The 17,806-nt window shown below is 36.4% G+C and overlaps 1 long non-coding RNA gene across 1 annotated transcript in view; it reads right to left on the bottom strand.

The window, feature by feature from the left end:
- Positions 1-17,806, bottom strand: part of LOC115937077 (uncharacterized) — a 438,465-nt gene that overhangs the window by 156,993 nt on the left and 263,666 nt on the right. The window lies entirely within an intron of this gene.

Raw genomic sequence — 17,806 nt, 5'->3', positions numbered from 1 at the left:
ACTTCCCTTGAAGAGAGAGCATGATTATTGTTATAAAGGTCAATAAAGTTAGAAATTGTTAATCACAAAGACTTTAAATTGCATTGTGAGTCCTGCCCTTCAGCTTTACAAGCTCTTTGTAAGTCCATCAACCAATCCTAAGGAGGAGAGTAATGTGCTTTCCTTGGCTTGGTGAATATTGCAAATGTAATTGCTTTCTCTCCCATCTAATAACCTTATTGTCCTTTAACTTTTAATCATGCTTTACCTATTTGTTCACACGTGATTTTAAATTAGGTTATATTATGTCAACACTAGGTCAACAGGACACTAGGTTGGGGGCGGTAGATGAAGCCCTCTTTTTTTTTGCTTCCTTTTGCATGTCCCAACTCATACGCTGCACACTTTTTCTGACTTCTTGGTTTCTTACTCCTTAAATACCTTAGGCTTTTGAGTCCCAAATATTGTCAAATCTTGCACTTAATGCTCACAATGGTGTGTGAATTTTTTCCTTTGATTTACTATAATTAGAATACCTTTTTTCTCCATATATTATGTACAATGTGAAATGGTGATATACTGGACAAGGCAGAATACCTTTAATTGAGGTATTGCCTTGATGGCTCATGTTTTAAAAGATCTTGGTAAAAAGAAGTGGGAAAACAAGAAAATTATAACTAAAGGTGATAGGTACAGCATCTGTTTACATTTCATTGCAGGTGCCAGTACTGAGAATCTAAAACACAGGACTCTTCTTGATTTACCTGTAGAAATATGGTAGATATTTATACTCATATTCTGTATGATACACAGCGCTCATACAATTTGTTTTTACAGAAACATGAGGGAGCACTGTGCTTTCATATATCAGCTATATAACTAATATTATACTCAGAGTATCAAGCAAAGAAGAGTTGATTTTCTCCTGAGACATGCATATATGTGATTCTTGCATGACAAGATAATTACTGCTACGCAGCTGTCATTTTAAGTACAGAATTTTACTTTCTCTTTATATTCTGACAATATACAAATATCCATATCACATAGGATACCTATTCCTAGATATATCTTGCAACAGATGTATAAACCATATCCAGGTCATATATTCTATATGGTATAAAAAATTGTGCGTAAAACTTAAGAGTTACAAAATGCTTTTTGTGTGTGTGTGTGTGCTTTTAAAGACTTTATTAGGTAACATGGAATGGTTTCCAAAGTGGCTGTAGTAATTTATTCTCCCACCAGCATGTAGAGAGTTCCCACGAATTTCCACAGCTTTGGTAATATTTGGTAGTAATAGATTTTAAAAATTTCTTTCCCCAACTTTTTTTTAGACATTTTTAAAATTTAAATTCAATTAGCCAACACAAAATGCTTTTAAATGTTGTATATGATACTTCCAAGATGTGGAAAGGCAGGAAGCATTGGCTTATAGACAAGTTGAGTTAATTCCATTCCCAATAGATACAGAAGCTGACTTTATTCCATGTGTTCAGATGCAAATGCTCCTGCTACCATATCATGCTGTTTCTCAATTGTGGGGCTAACACTGCAATGGAATCTGATGGAGAAATGAATATTAAATAGGGACAATTAACTAGGGTCTTTGGAGGCTCCAAATTGTTCTTGTGTAAAGGAGTTAGGGATTGTCACTGTTCCTGAAGCTAAAGGGAGCCAAGAGCAAATCCCTCTTCTCCCCCTAAATTACCGATTTTATAGAGACCTAGACATGTGGTGATGATCTAAAGAGATAATGGCAATGGAAACATGTTCACAAGTGTTCACCTATAAATAAAAATATGGGGTCATTATAATTATGATATTAACAAGATTATAAAATGGATATAACCATACTAACGAACCCTGTGGAGATGCTGTGAGGATTAACACAGATTAAGACACCTCAAATTCTTATCGCACTCCCTGACTCACTGTAAACTCTGAATACCATTACATTTCATCATCATTCCCATCAGCAGCATCACAGGCATCCCCATTGTTTTACTTGAGGGTTTCAAGATTTTCAAGTGTAAGGACTCAGACATCATACATTATTTTTAAAGGTTTATTCTGGATCAGAAGTACACATTTAGGAGTAAAAAAAAATTGTGATGTCATATTATTGAGTAAGCTCAAAAAATGCAAAAATCAGGGCCCGGGAGAACAAAAACGTAAGGAATGAGAGTAAAGAAATAAGGACTGGCAGTCAGTCCAGCGGGTCTAACTTGATTTGATTCATGGATTAACTCCAGCTTGTCCAGGTAGCAAAAACCCTCATTGAGTGCTACTATATTTGTAAGCATAAAGGCAGGATCGTGAGGAATTCTGTGCTTTCCCCAGATTAAGCATCTTAACTAGTCCTCATCTAACTTTCAATCTCCATGTCTACTAGAAACAGAAGGGTTTTCTCATACACCCACATATGTACCAGGAAAACCGTGGAGAGGAGATGCCCCTTCCTCCAGGAAGGCCTCTGCCTGGGCCCTGCACTGGTATTCCACTCAGTATGAGCTGATTGTTATTATCATGGTGGCCTCCCAGCCTGAAAACATCTCTACTTTGGGCCTGCCAGTCCTGCTATTAATGTTTCATTTATCTCTGTTAAGTGTTGCCTTCTCCCCACTCTCTTCATTAGAATGCAAATTATACTGAAGTAAATATCACATTAAATAAGTGTGAATACATTTATCAGATCAATTTCCGTTTACAGGAGAAAACAGACAAAACAGAGTGCTTGAGGCTTAGAATAGAAAGAAGTCACTGAATGGAGGTCAAGAGTTTAAAAAGAAGGTTTACTTAACCTTGATGCCAGATCTAAGGTAATGAAAAAAAGTTGGCACCATCATCCTAAGCCACTGTGTCTGCTGTTCAGTTTTTGTTTTTTACACCTCTGGGCACCATGGCTTTATTTCATTCCCTAATGCTACAGATCCATTTCAGAGTCCAATGAATAAATGTCACACTTTTTGCTTTCTGGTTATGGAACTGACTCCAGTGCCCTCCAAAGATACAACAATCAGCGAGCTCCCAGCATTTATAGGAATGAAGTATGTATTAATGAATATTAAATAATAAGATAAATTGGCAAATCCTGGGTCATTTTGATTCATGCAAGCTATAATATTTTTATATATCCATGTATATGTTTATATTTTAAGGTACATGAATCAGAATGCATAGGAATGCTTATAATTTATCTTGATTCTTAATATTTATTAATGTATACTACTAATAAATTTTAGTGCATACACTTGTAAATTTTTAATATGTATTTGTACTGAGGGTAAGTAAAGTGAATAAGTATTAGAAATAAAAAGAGCAAAATGATAAATGCAACTCCTTGTACACACTAGCTAAAGTTTGTTCTCTGAATGTAACAACCTTGCAGTGTCAGAGTAGTTTTTAAATTCTTTTGTCTTTCCATTCCTTTCCTGTTTTTCTGTTGAAGTCACTTGCAGAAACAGTGATTTTTCCATCACAGGGGCAGAGACTAAGGGTGAATTAATCTAGACCTTGAAATTGTTGAAGCAGCTCTCTGTAGTTTGGCAGGTTAGTTCACGTAAAAAGGCAAATCACGTGGTGATCAAAGCTCCCAGGGTCCTACTTCTGTGTTTTTTCCTCCTCCTCCAAATTCTCCCTCTAATGGTACTCCCATTGAACCCAAGTCTTACGAAGAGTTGAAGAAATTATTGCCATGGTGGGGCAGGTGACAGAGAGAGGGACTGAGGTCATTTAAATCAAAGAGATGGGAGGACTTTGAATGGTTCTTTGAAATCAGATTCTTTACTCCCTAAATTAGGAATTATTTTATGAATGATGAAGAATGAGACTTTTATGGATATCTAAGATATCCAAATCATGTATACATTTGTAAATTTTAGCTCTAATCTCTTTGCATAGGAAGACTGCATTTAATCCAACTGGGTTGTGAGTTTGTGTTTGGAAGACTATGTCCCTCTGAGGCAGGAGACTAAATGGTTTGAGATGCCATATCAAGGCACCAGTGTGACTTGGTGCTCTCCATCTCTGCATTGTAAACAAAACTTGGTAAGTCAAATCCTACAGCTAAACTTACTGTATGTAAAGAACAACTGGAGTGTTTTAATACTGGTTTCTACTATTCTTGTTAGAGATAAGAAAAATAGGCATTTACAGAGGATAAGTGACTGAGTGAGGACGTGAACTCAGGTACATTAATTCCCAGATCTGCTTTTGATTTGTGGGGTGAGTGAATGATGAATGAATAGATGTCTGACATGATGTCAAGCTCTGGCTTGAGATAAAGATAATAATTATAAATTTTAAAAAGATTAAACTATATGGGTTCAAATTTGAAAATCACATATGTGTGTGGAGTATGTTATTTATATCTATATTAACATATATAAACATTATATTGATAGTTTCATGCTACATAAAGGGATATATCAAACATAACTATATCAAGATACACTAGCTCATTACACAACTCAGTATTCATTATATCTACTATATGCCAACCATTTACTACACCTGGGACACAGAACAGTGGACATACAAATACAGCACTGACACTCATGTGGGCAATAATGACAACAAACACAACATCAATAACAATATTCACACCTCATTCTAGATTCCAAAACACTTCCACGTGCATTGTTTGTTATTTGCAAATCTGATAGCAACTAAGTAGAAGGTCATTATCACCCCCATTTTACATATATGGAAACTGAGATTCTTGACCAAAGCCACATGCAAGTAAGCCAAGAACTCATTAACATTCAAGATTTTTAAATGCTTATTTTATTATTACTAGATCACTCATTCTTTCTGTATCAATAGCTGTAGAATTCTATGTTGGTCAAGAGGAAAGAAACGTAAGTGGAAAAGTAAACCACATTTAGCAGATCCATTTATCTTTCTAAACTAATTCAGTAAGCTCCTTTTTATACTCTTACTTTGAATGATTAATTGACATCACATTCTTTACCCCCTGAATGATGAATTATTCTATAAGAATGATGGAAGACAACACTTTGATGATGGATATCTAAGATGCCCAAACCATGTGAACATTTGTAAATTTTAGTTCTGATCTCTTTTTTATAGGAATGATTATAATTTGAGAAAGGGCATAATTTTTTGTAAGCTAATGTATGATTTCCTTTGGTAATGTATTTTTAAAAGCCAGAGATTATCTCTTGCTTTTATGGATATTGGCCAGATGTCAAGCTCTGGCTTGAGATAAAGATAATACACACACACACACACACACACACACCCCACACACGCAAAGTACATGACCTCACATTTGTGTATACATATACACACACAATATTGAAATGCACGGTAGCGCTCATAGTTCTTGTAACTCTTGAAGAAGTACCTTTTCATTCATTTGCTGACTAGAATGCTCTAGAGGGTGACAAAAGAGTTGCTGTGTAGTTATCCTCAATTCGAACATACGGCTTGGCATTGCTTACAGTGACCTTGTGTTAGCTCTTAACCAGCTTTGCCTGGCCAGCCAGCCAGCCATTCTTGACTTCACTATGGTCATAAGGGTCTAATGCCTCCTTAATGATAACCTTCTCTCATTCCTGGCATGTTAATGGCCTCACCTCAGGAGACAGCTTCACATCTTGGCTGAGACACAAGCTCCCTTAGCTTAAAAGATTAATCAGAAGCCTGTGGCTAATAATAGACTGCCCGTCCCACTCCCATTTCGCCTGACAACTAGAACAGGTTGATAAGTGTTATTATTGAGTCATACACTTGGAATCATCCTCAAAAGGTCATTTAGTCAATACCCCCTCCTCCTAGAATAACTGCATGGAAGCCATCCCAATAACTGACCATTCACTCACAGTTGATTTTTAAAAGCCTCTGTGTCCCAGCTAGTCACCCCTGGTTTCCTTTTGCCAGAAGTCAGAGGAGAAAGCAGAACAAGGTTATAGACATATAAATAATAGTGGTGCCCAGGTGTTTCTTTTCTTCTTTTCAGGCATTGTAATAGCAAAATGGGTACCTATTGCCCCTGACTGCAGAAGGCATATGGTAAATATCACTCCTCTGGGAACAGAATTATGAGTTTTGAGAGCTTGTGACGGGAATATTACCAAATATCTTCCCTTCAATTTGTAGATGAACAAAGTAAGGTAGAAAGAGAGCCATGGTCCCATGGATAGGGAATTTTAACCTGTAATTCTGAAGTTTCACAAGAAAAAAAATCTACATATACGAATAAATAGGTATTAAAAAGTTAAGGCTTCTTAATTTTTTTAAAGATTTTATTTATTTATTTGTCAGAGAGAAAAAGAGCACAACAGCGGGGAGCAAGAGGGAGAAGCAGGCTCCCCACTGAGCAGAGAGTCCAATACGGGGCTCGATCCCAAGACTCTGGGATCATGACCTGAGCCAAAGACAGATGCTTAACAGACTGAGCCACCCAGGCATCCCAAGTCTTCTTAATTTTAAACAAAAACAAAAGTAAGTGACAAAATGCGTTGAGACATAATTTTATGAAAGGTGATAATCAGGGTGGGCTTAGCGTGAGCGATGTCACCTTCTCCACTATGTCATACACCTGCCCTAGAAACAATAATAGACAACCAGTTTCATATATGTAATAAAAAGTTTTTCTTTCACCATTCATGGCTATTCATGGAGGTTTACTACATCCTCATATGGAGTAGGAGAATAGTGCTAGTGGTGGGATAGGGTGAGAATCATTTCTATTAAGTATAAAAAGTAGGAAGGTGACAAGGAAGCACCAGCTGGTAATGACTATAAACAAAATTTCTAGTTAAAAAGATCCATCCTCTTTCTAAAAGTTTTCCACTGAGGGCAGAGTAAATTGTCCCAGGACAGAAATTCTTGGATTCATTAAAAATATGTAACCTTCTTTCAATTTTGAGTGGCAAGGAGATTGCTGATCTTAGTCACTCATCAAGTGTCAGTGTTTAACATCTGCCCTAGCACTTGCTCTCTCTTTTAAACAGTTATGCCACTAAACCTCCCTGAACTCAGCCTTAGGCATGTAACTAAAAACAAAAAAATGAAATAACTCAGAAAACTGAATTAACTTTAAAATATTATATTTGTAGTTCATAGTAATGTTTGTTATAACCAGGTTGAAATGTGTCCCCCCAAAATTCATATTTTGAGGTTCTAACTCTTAGCACCTCAGAATGTGATCTTAATTTGAATAGGATCTTTGCAGAGGAAATCCAGTTAAAATGAGGTCATTAGGGTAGGCCCTAATGCAACATGACTGGTGGCCTTATAAAAAGGGGAAATACGGACACAGAGACATTGTGAAGAGACATGAGGAGAAGAGAGCCATATATAGGCCAAGAAGAAGGGCCTAGACGGGCTCCTTCCCTCACAGCCTTCAAAAGGATCCTGTCTGACATCTTATTTTGGATTTCCAGTGAGACAATAAATATCCGTTATTTAAGCCACTCAGCCTGTGGAACTGTTATGGTAGCCCTAGCAAGCTAATACAATTTTCTTATTATATTTGAGAAATATTCAAAGTGAGTAAATATTAGTGTCAATGCAAACCCAGAAGGATTTTCTTTTTTCCATTCTTACTAATTTTACTAGGTCCTATGTCTCTCTAAGAAGGGGAAGATTGAATCAGAAGATCTGAATGACTTTCCTATGCATCTTGTTAGTGTACAGGGCTCGCTGAGAGACTGAGGTGAGGGAATGGTAAGAAGCCCAGTAGTGATCAAACCTCATCCACAGCCTGATCTCATAGGGCTCTCCAGAGTTTAAAATAAGCTTCATGGTGTATCCTGAGTGAAGGCAGGGGAGCTGACCTTCTATAACCCAGTACCAGTCAGTCATTAGCTAAGGCTTTGGAGATGGGGACACTTCCTACTTTCAGTAAAATGGCTCCCTCACATCAAGAGGGAGCCTTGCAAGTGGCATCACTGGTGTGAGCCACTGGAAACAAAGCAATGGGAGAGGGGAGCTAAAGGCTCACAGAAATGGAAAAAGTGATCCAAGTGTATCTGGGCAGCATGACAGTAGCTGAAATGGCTACCACAACCACAGTAGGTTATATTTGTGAGTATCTCTCTAACCATTTCTTGCTGAGAAAAATAGTGACTGACTATTAAGGACTGTTACATGGAAGTCTTTGAGACTTCGGTTCAGCTATTCCATAGGCACTGCCTGTTTCACCTAATAATTCTATTCATTTTTGGTTTTGCTTTCATTAGTTATGCTTCCAGAGGAGTAAATAAAATATATGTGTGCCATTTTAAAAGTAATAATCAAAGAAAATCCTTGTGCACTTACAACTCATTTAGAAACAGAATATTATGAGTAGCTTAATTGCTACTCTTATACCCTTCTCTGATTATATCCTGCTCCTTCCTCAGGAGAGAACATGCTGGGCTGACTTTTTTGTTGATAAGTCTATCCTTCTCTTCAGTGTTTTCATCTTTGTTTGTATCCTGAAATGATGTATTGTTCCATTTGACCTCTTTTTGAACTTGATACCACTTTAATTATACAATATATATTCTTGCAGAACATGCTTCTTTGTCCAATATTGTGTTTTTTTAGATTATGTTGACAACTGCAAATATATTTTACTATACAGTTGTGCACATGGATTGTTCCCAGCTTTTGCCATTATTAAAAATGTTCCTGTTCTGAATATCTCTGCATTTTTCTCTGGTCACCCTCATGTGAGCCAATATCTAGGGAAACACTAGATGTTGATGATAAGTCCATCAATTCAACTGCAAGACTTCTTTTAGCCATTCTGGTGGGTTTACAGCATATTTATGTGGTTTTTGCCTTTTAGGTTTCTTCTATGAAGTGCCTGTCCAAGACACACTGAGAATTTCCATTGAGTTGTTTTCTAGGAGTTCTTCATATATTTGACTAGTCATATGTGGTCAGTTTTGTGTATTACAAATACCTTCTCCCAGTTGGAAGCCCATTTATTTACCTCTTTATGGTGTCTTTTGTTGTTTTTAAATGGCTTTATGGTGTCTTTTGTTGTTTTTAAATGCAAGTTCTTTATTGTAATGTAGCTAACTTTATCTTTTCCTTGATGTATCTTTTTGGGTCTAAGAAAATCTTTCTTTTTTTTTTTTTTTGATGAGCTCTGAGAGGTAGTCTCTATATCATCTTTTAAGAATGTTATGATTTTGTCTTTCACATTGAGCTCTTCAATTGACCTGTAAATGATTTTTTAAATGATTCCTTATTTCCTTAGTTAAAGAAGACCTGATGGCTTTCAAACTTAAATTATATCATACACCAAGATCTCCATTACACATAATCCCACAAAATGAAGCTATGTTTTAAAATACCTTATCCTTCCGCAATGATGAATTAAACTTCTGTTATCTCTACTACAATCCAGTTTCTCTACTTTCCTTAAAAGAAGAACAGAACTGCCAATGCTTGTCTGTACTTTCTGTACTTAGTAAGTTAGGAAGTTGGTTAATTATTCTCTCCCTTATCCAGAGAGCACTTATGGAGGCTTTTCTATAGTTGTGTTCTTGTTAAAAAAATGCTAACTGAGGTTTCTTCTACAAGGTGAAGGAGAATTAAAAGTGAAGAAAATCATTAAGAGTAATGCAAAATCTAATATATATTTTCATAGAGATGAATGACTTTCAGATGGAATTTTGACTTCTTTTCCACACACACACACACACACACACACACACACACACACTAAACCAACAGAGGAGGATAGGCCATTTTTATGTTGTGTATATTTCCAGGAGTCCAAGGATGTGGGAAAGTATTATTTTCCCTCCATTCGGTACTTTTATATTTAGTAATTATCATGCACAGTAGCCAACTACACTATTGCTTACCTTTCTGGAAACTAGCAGAATTGATATAATGAATAGTTCCCAGTTGTTATTACTCGACCCCAAGGCATTAATCAGTAATGTAAATGAGGAATAAAGTAACTGAGTTTATTTTTAGAGACTTAAACAATGACAAATCTTTGTCCCTCAAAAGCACGAAATGAAGGATAATAAATGGGAAAAGGAACAATGGAAGGATGAATACTACATAGCTATACAGAAGTAGGTGAACAGTTTTATAAACTAAAATGGGTCTGTGAAAAAGATGATTTACCTGCTACAAATGTTACTACTACTATTAAATATTCAAGTGATAGAACTTTGCTTTTCAAAGCTGTTGTTATGGTATTTTTACCATTTTGTAAAACAAAACAAAACAAAAGTAATTTATGGAGCTTTGGTATTTTAAAACAGAAGTTTCATTTGATCCTGGGGAACAGAACTAAAAGAGAACTAAAATATTCCACAGAAAGGTGGAAAAGAGAATATCTTAACCCAATGCCTCTTCGTTTCTTTTTGTTTCTTTACATTCCAGAGTATTGAAATGCTCATCATTATTATTATTACTTGTTTCATCTACTGTATGCTTATCAAAGTAAGTTTTTCTGTCACAGCTGGAACAATCAAGATTTCTTTTGTTGCTTATAATAAATAAATACTCAATTGTGAGAATGTCCTCAGGGAAAGTTCATTAAAAATGAAACGAAAATGCTGAGAAATAAATGGTTATTGTGATTGCTCTTGTTTTGAAATAATATGCAAAAATGTAATTTGCCTCCTTAATGTCTGGAATGCAAGGAAAAAATTTAAGATGGAAAAATGGAAAAGACAATGCATTTATTATGTTATTTCAATTATCATTTTGTTTCTGAGGGTGGGAGAGCTTAGACTGAAAACACTATTTTGGAGTAAAATGTGAATGTAACTAACAGGGGAAAAAGGGCAAAGTACACAAATGGGAATATTAAGTGATAAATAGATAAAATGGGGCACAACTCTAGCATTGCTTGACAGATGCTTTTTTAGATTTAATGCCTAACATTTGGATTTTTCCCTTTGTTTTGTTTAAGGTTTCTATTGGAAGCAGTTTCCCAGGTTATTTTGCCTTCTCCTTGTTTTGGCTCAATGACAAGTAACAATTAACCAGTCAGGGAACATTGTAATAGAGATGTGAATGGCTTGAGGTAAGTGCCTGATATCAGAAAACAATTCTCTGGGTAAAACAATCCCTTTCAGGGATTCGGGATAGTGAAATGAAAATTAACTTCACTTTTCTTCAGATTTAATTCTCCTTACTTGTCCTCATTCCTCAAGTTATTTTCTTTTTTATGTCTCCAGTGTGGATCTGCATGGTAGTTTTGTTTTTCTCAAATGCTAAGGGAAGGTAGAATTAAACAAAGAAAACCATTAAGACAAATAGATGGTGTGAGCCAGCATACTGGAGAATGGAGGAACAGGAAAGAGGTGGCAAAGAGAAGGCAAGGTGGATCATGGAATTCGGGAGGCACCAGAGGACACACTAAAGGACAGCTAAAGGATACAAGAGGAACTGAATTCTAGTCCAGTGCTGCTGTCCCGGTCCACAGCTCCTCAGATTCCTTCGCTGGTTGCGTGTTACCATCACAGTCAGCTTCTTTATGCAACTGCTCAAGTCTAACTTACTCATCGTCACCAAACCACCAGCGTAGTGTGACAGGTGCAAGCAGAGAGCTATCACTGACAGAATGATAATACATTTTAAAAACTTACACACACACACACACACACAGGCCAAGAACACCTCAGGGAGAGGGAATTAAGGAAATGGGTGATTATCTAGTGACTCTGGGGAAAATCTTGAGCAGTAGTTTGCAAATTAAAAAAAAAAAATTCTTGGGCACAGTCTTTAAAATGTCTGAGGAACCACTCACAGTCAGGGGATGGAGGTGGCGCACTTTGATGAAAATGATAGGGACCGAACAGAGAGATGGAAAAGAGAGCAAATGCACGGAGGAAGCATGTCTCCTGTATGTAATACTGAGGAAGGCACATGATGTGTTTACGCTGCAGAAGAGAACACGGGATGAAACATGTATTTTCTGGCCCCCAGAAATTATAATTTGTACTACAGTTTACCTTACTAATAATGAAAAGATGTACAACTTTAACTGGCAAAAGTGGATGACAGAAACTACAAGGAGATCGGAAAAAGATAATATAAATGATTCTTGAGTGGCTAAAGAAGGGAGAGAAGATAAAACTTGTTCAGGGGTAATGAAAGAATGGGATAATGGGAACGTGAAAAAATGTAATGCACATTGTTCTGGAGATAATACAAGCCAGATTATTTGGATAGGAAAAGTTGCTGATTTAAACCTTGCTAAGGAGGGACATGGTTAGAACACTCTTTCCATGGAGGGGAGATGTGAGAAATTATCAGCTAAAAAGGTGAAAATTGCTGGTGGAGATCAACTATAAAATTTTAAATAACCAATAAATGACTTTAATTAGAAATGATCTCAATGAACTAGCTTGCATCATAAAATCTGGCACATAATTGATACTCAACAAAGGAGCGATGAAATCAGTGAATAAATAAATGAATAAAAAAACAAGTAAATGAACATAGCACATTAAAGGAAAATTAGCCTAGTGACAATATGGAAGCAGAGAAGTGGCCTGGAGACAAGGAGCCTTATTATAAGAGGCCATTTCAGAAAACCAGATGAGACAGAAGTGCAGTGACAAGGGAAGAAGAAAGTGAGAAGGAATTCAAGGGACAAAAGGTACTGCTCCCTTGGAAGTGCTGTAAAAGCCTGGCTATTTGGAGAAAGAGCTACTTTAAAAGGAATTGTGGTAAGTTTGATACCAGACACATTAATGTTTACTGACACTGAAAATGTGTAGGTGGCAGTTTGAGATACAAGACTACGCCTCGGTGCAAACTCTAACCTGAGGAATCTTACCATAAATGGCAAACAGACAGGTTGACTATGACCATGAGAACAGACAATGTCTTACTGCATAGGGAGAAGAGAGAGAGAACTGAGACATGGGAATATACTTGTGACCCATTAAATATACACTGATATACCTGATCTCAAGGATGAGATCAAAGTCAACCCTCTGTTGACTGAGCAAAACAGGCTGGCATGGATTTATTGTTTGCTGTGTTTGAGTAGAGAGGTGTCTTAAGATGAAACAATTTCAAAATTGATATTGATTGTTTAAGGACCAGTCCTTTTTGTTTGCATTTGAGCAAATTTAGGGTAGTGAAGTCAGTTACTCATTTTACATGACAGACAGAACTCCTGATACAACTATGAACATTCTCTTTGGGATTCCTTGGTGAGGCTTGATTGTCTTCATTTAAGTGGACTTACCTGTGTTGTGTGTTCTTGGTTTGAGCTCTCTTTCCTCACATTTCTAAAGCAAACAAACTAACTCCCTTTTCATAAGCACACATGCAACTAGAAGGACATTCTATTTTTTGGAAATAACTTCTTAAAAAGCTCAAGTAACTAGAGTTAGTTTTTTTTTTTTAATAGCATTTACTATGTAAAATTCTTTAAACTTAAATTTATAATGCAAATCAGTATCAGTGGTGAAATTAAATATTTACAATTAACCAAAAGAAGTCATGACAGTATTGTTTTTCTAATGCAAGTTCATTCGGTGGTAGTGGTGTTGGCAACAGGGGGTGTGAGGTAAAACTTGACAGCTTGATAATATTTCAAATCAGGGAAACCTAATAACAACAAAAAAGGAAGAGATAATATTTAAATTTAAGGTGAGTGATCACAAAATTTAGGAAATAGAAATAGTGTTGCCAAGTATTTTTGAAGCCTCACTTTTCCTTATTAATTCCCCTTCCAAAGTTTCTCTGCCTTGTGTGTTACTACTGAATAAAATGTTTTAGGTGGCACTCCACTTTTGTCATTTAATCAAGTGTGCCAATTAAACAGACCCCTCTGTTAATTACTAGGAGAGCTACACACACACACACACAAAATGCCTGGAGGTTTTGAATTGTTTGTTTCCTTTTTTTCCGTGTTATATTTAGCTGTCTGGACTAAGTATATTTAAGTTGGGGCTTATTATTATAAGTCAGAAAGTCACCATGAACTAATTATTTTCACTTCATTTATGTGATTAATGTTGAAAACTTGGAAACTTGTACATACCTTGAGTTGGCTCCAATTAATCAATGTGGAGAAAAAATTCAAGGTGCCCCCAGTCCTACTTCCAAAGCAGTGAAGTGCTACTGGATTCCAAACATGTTATTAGTTATTCTGGCTGAAATGAGCACATCGACTACAGACTCCTCTCATCCCTCTCACCTGACTCACTGTGGAATGCAGAGGTGTTTTGAATGGAGATAATAGATATTTTTAGTAGATTCTTCTCAGATGCAAGATGACAATAGCAATCCTTTGCTTTGATGTCTCCATATCCAGGAAGACACATTTCTTCAACCACAGGATCCAAAGGCATTGACTTCATTACTGTTTACTAAAGTCTGGCTTGGGCCAAGACCTTCAAAATCCTTACCCTTCGACAGCTGTTTGGTGGTTTATTTAGGACTTCAATGGGCAGTCTCAGCACAGCTCCTTCTGGACAAGTGTCAGCATCCCCTCCAAATCTCTGTCATCCTTTGCCTTAATTGGCTCCATTAACAGGTGTTCTCAGGCCAAAAGATGAGGATTCAACTGATTCATCACTTCCTGAGGCCTAATGTCAAAGATAGCATTTGGAACACACTGGGGGTGAAGCAGAAGCTGGGAAATATGAAAAGATCTCACAGTCCATTTGGCTTTAGTTGGTAAAGTGTAGCATAAGAACGGATTGATTTGAATTTGAACTCTGGCCTTGACCTTAATGCCAATATAGGCATGTGATCTCCATTTCTTATAATTTCCTGTGTTCTATTGGGAAAGATGCCAATGAATATATTAATGTTACTACTAACTTCTAAAATATTTTTTGTGCTTTCATCATATCAAATATTATTTACTTTGCTTTTCATAGTACCATATCACTAACCCTACTTTAGTGTTGAATAAACTCAAGGTCAAGGAAATGGTCTTGCCAAAAATTTTATACACCAGAAAGTAGACTAATGGTTGCTTGGGTCTGGAGTGGGGATGATAATTACCTATAAATGAGCATGAGGAATCATATTAGTGTGAGGAAATTTTTCTAAAGCTGTTTTATAGTGATACTACTTGTACATTTACCAAAATTATTGAATTGTACACTTGAATAGTGTGAATTTTATGATGTTTAAAATATACCTCAATAAAGATGCTCAAGAAAAAAAAGTTTTGGAGCACCTGGGTGGCTCAGTCAGTTAAGCATCTGACTCTTGGTTTAGGCTCAGGTCATGATCTCAGGGTCGTGAGATCGAGCCCCATATGCACTGAGAGTGGAGTCTGCTTAAGATCCTCTCTCTCCCTCTCCCTCCACCCTTCCCCCCCCCCAAATAAATAAATAAATAAATTTTTAGAAAGGGAAAGAAAAAAAAGGAAAAAAAGTTTTACCAAAAGTCACATCATTCTACTCTAACTCCAGGTGCTAGCATACATACCTCAAAGCAACAAACTCTGGGAACCCACTGAAGACCTGGTTCCCCTCTAGTTTGTTGTAGAATGTTGGGCAATTTATGGAAGCTTTCTGGGATGAAGTTTCTTCAACTATAAAGTGAGATCTCTGGACTAGTTATGTGTCTTGAAGATCTTGAATTAAGTCCAAGAGTATCTAACTGAGCAAGCTGTCCATGAATTGATATACAATGGTCTAATATGAGCTTAAAAAATTAATTCTGGAAGGACATTTGATGAAGACTACTTCACAGAGAATATTAAATGGAAAATGCTGGTGTTGAAGGCAAACTAAGATTCTGCTGTCCTTCTTGCTTCAAGTCTAAAATTAAAAAGGTCCACAAATTTGTGCAACTATTTAACTTTATGTAACAACACCACCAAGTGTTGTTTGGTTATTTGGTTTTCTTAGTAGTTTCACTAGTGAGTTAATATTTATAAATGGTCCTGGGATGCAGTTAGAGTTCTAGAATTTCTACAAAGCACACTGATCTATAACTGCACAGGAGTATGAGTAAGTGAGAATGATTTTTAAATCCACTCTAAGTTATATTCATTCTCTTTAACATAACTCTGTATTAAATTGAATAATGATATAGGAGAAATATAAAAAGGATAATACTTTTTCCTCAATAAAAATATTTAAATTGAGTCTTTTTTAATATATTTACTTTCAATATAATACACTTTCTCCTCCATTTTAAAATAAGATTTAATATAGGTAAATTCAATTTTTATCTCATATTTCCATTTCAAAATATGCCCAATTCTTGAAGTGAGGCACATCCACATTCTGCTTACATGTGAAATATTGTCATTTTCATAGGAGTAGGTATGCAGCAAATAGGACTTCTTACATAAGGGAAGGAAGGAGGAACACTCTGAACCTCAGTGAAGGCAGCAAGAAGATCATGAATAAAACTTTGTGATGCCAAAAATTTGAATGAAAATGAACATCTAGACACAGGGGTATTTGTACTGTATCTCTGGAATTTTAACCATAGAAACATAAATAACAGGATGGTAAAAATTGTTCCAATTTCATTTGATTTTAGTTTACAGACTACTTTGAGAACAGCTCTCAGATGTAGAGTAACAGCCAGATTGTGAACTCATGTTTAAAATATTCCCCTATACGGGCGCCTGGGTGGCTCAATCATTAAGCATCTGCCTTCGGCTCGGGTCATGATCCTAGGGTCCTGGGATAGAGTCCCACATTGGGCTCCTTGCTCAGCGGGGAGTCCGGTTCTCCTTCTTCCTCTGCCCCTGCTTGTGTCCCCTCTCTCACTGTCTCTCTCTCTGTCAAATAAATAAATAAAATCTTTAAAAAAAATAAAATATTCCCCTATATGATATATATAAAGTATCCATTTTACAAACACAGTTACATGTGTCTCTAATTATTACTTCTGCTATCTGGGTTAGCCATATGAGTTATTCATAGAATCATTTAAGTCCAAAAATACTTTGTGGTTATTTTGTTCAGTTTCCCACCAAAATAAAGTCTCTCAATCATAGAAATGGATACTTAGATCCTCTTTAAATACCTTCAGGGAGAATGAACTCACCAACTGTGAGGAGGTCAGGCATATTTTTGACTTCTTTATTTTTTAGAAGATTGTTCTTTTCATCAAAAATGGTATCTGTTTTCTTGGGGTGCCTGGGTGGCTCAGTTGGTTAAGTGTTCAACTCTTGATTTTGGCTCAGGTCATGATCTCAGGGTCGTGGGATTGAGCCCCAACACGGGCTCTGTGCTCAGTGCAGAATCTGCTTATCCCTCTCCCTCTGCTCCTCCCCCTTGCTCATGCTCGCTCTCTCCATCTCTCTCTCTCTCTCTAATAAATAAATAAATAAAATCTTTTAAAAAATGTCTATTTTTTTAAAAAGATATGGTTTATTACTAATAGTTAAGGGCAAACAGAACAACTCTACTCATTTTTCCCAAAGTGGCAGATTTCAGAATATTTGAAGATAGTTGCTCTTTTCCAGGCTACATATTTCTAGAATAATCAAGCTTTCCTCACATGTTATCTTTTTTATCATAGAATTGTTATGAAAGCTATGTTTCATGAATGTGTGCATGTAAGGGCAATGGCAATTGTATGGCTATGTGTTTACAGGCAAAGAAATAAAAAAATAATCTTACTTTGACATTGTATCAATTACAGTCTGGCCCAAAAGCTGCCCACTAAACCACAGAAGTGTAGAGAGAGCAGAATGGATATTTATAAATATGTGGGGGGAAAAAAAGTGTAAAACAATCAGGAAACCAGGAAACAGTGAAGCAGGGTTACCATCCCTAAACCTCAGGGGCAAGATTAGGGAACAATAACTAGAGAGTAGCTGTAGGAAAAATCCTTCTCAGCAAGAACTGCCTCTTTCAAAAGAGAGACACAGCCAAACTTCAACCCAGCA

The sequence above is a fragment of the Leptonychotes weddellii genome, chromosome 13 (assembly GCF_054177405.1).
Source record: "Leptonychotes weddellii isolate Sample4059 chromosome 13, ASM5417740v2, whole genome shotgun sequence".
Taxonomy (NCBI): Eukaryota; Metazoa; Chordata; class Mammalia; order Carnivora; family Phocidae; genus Leptonychotes; species Leptonychotes weddellii.
Note: the sequence above shows the minus strand (reverse complement) of the source record. Positions and strands in the feature narration are given on the sequence as shown.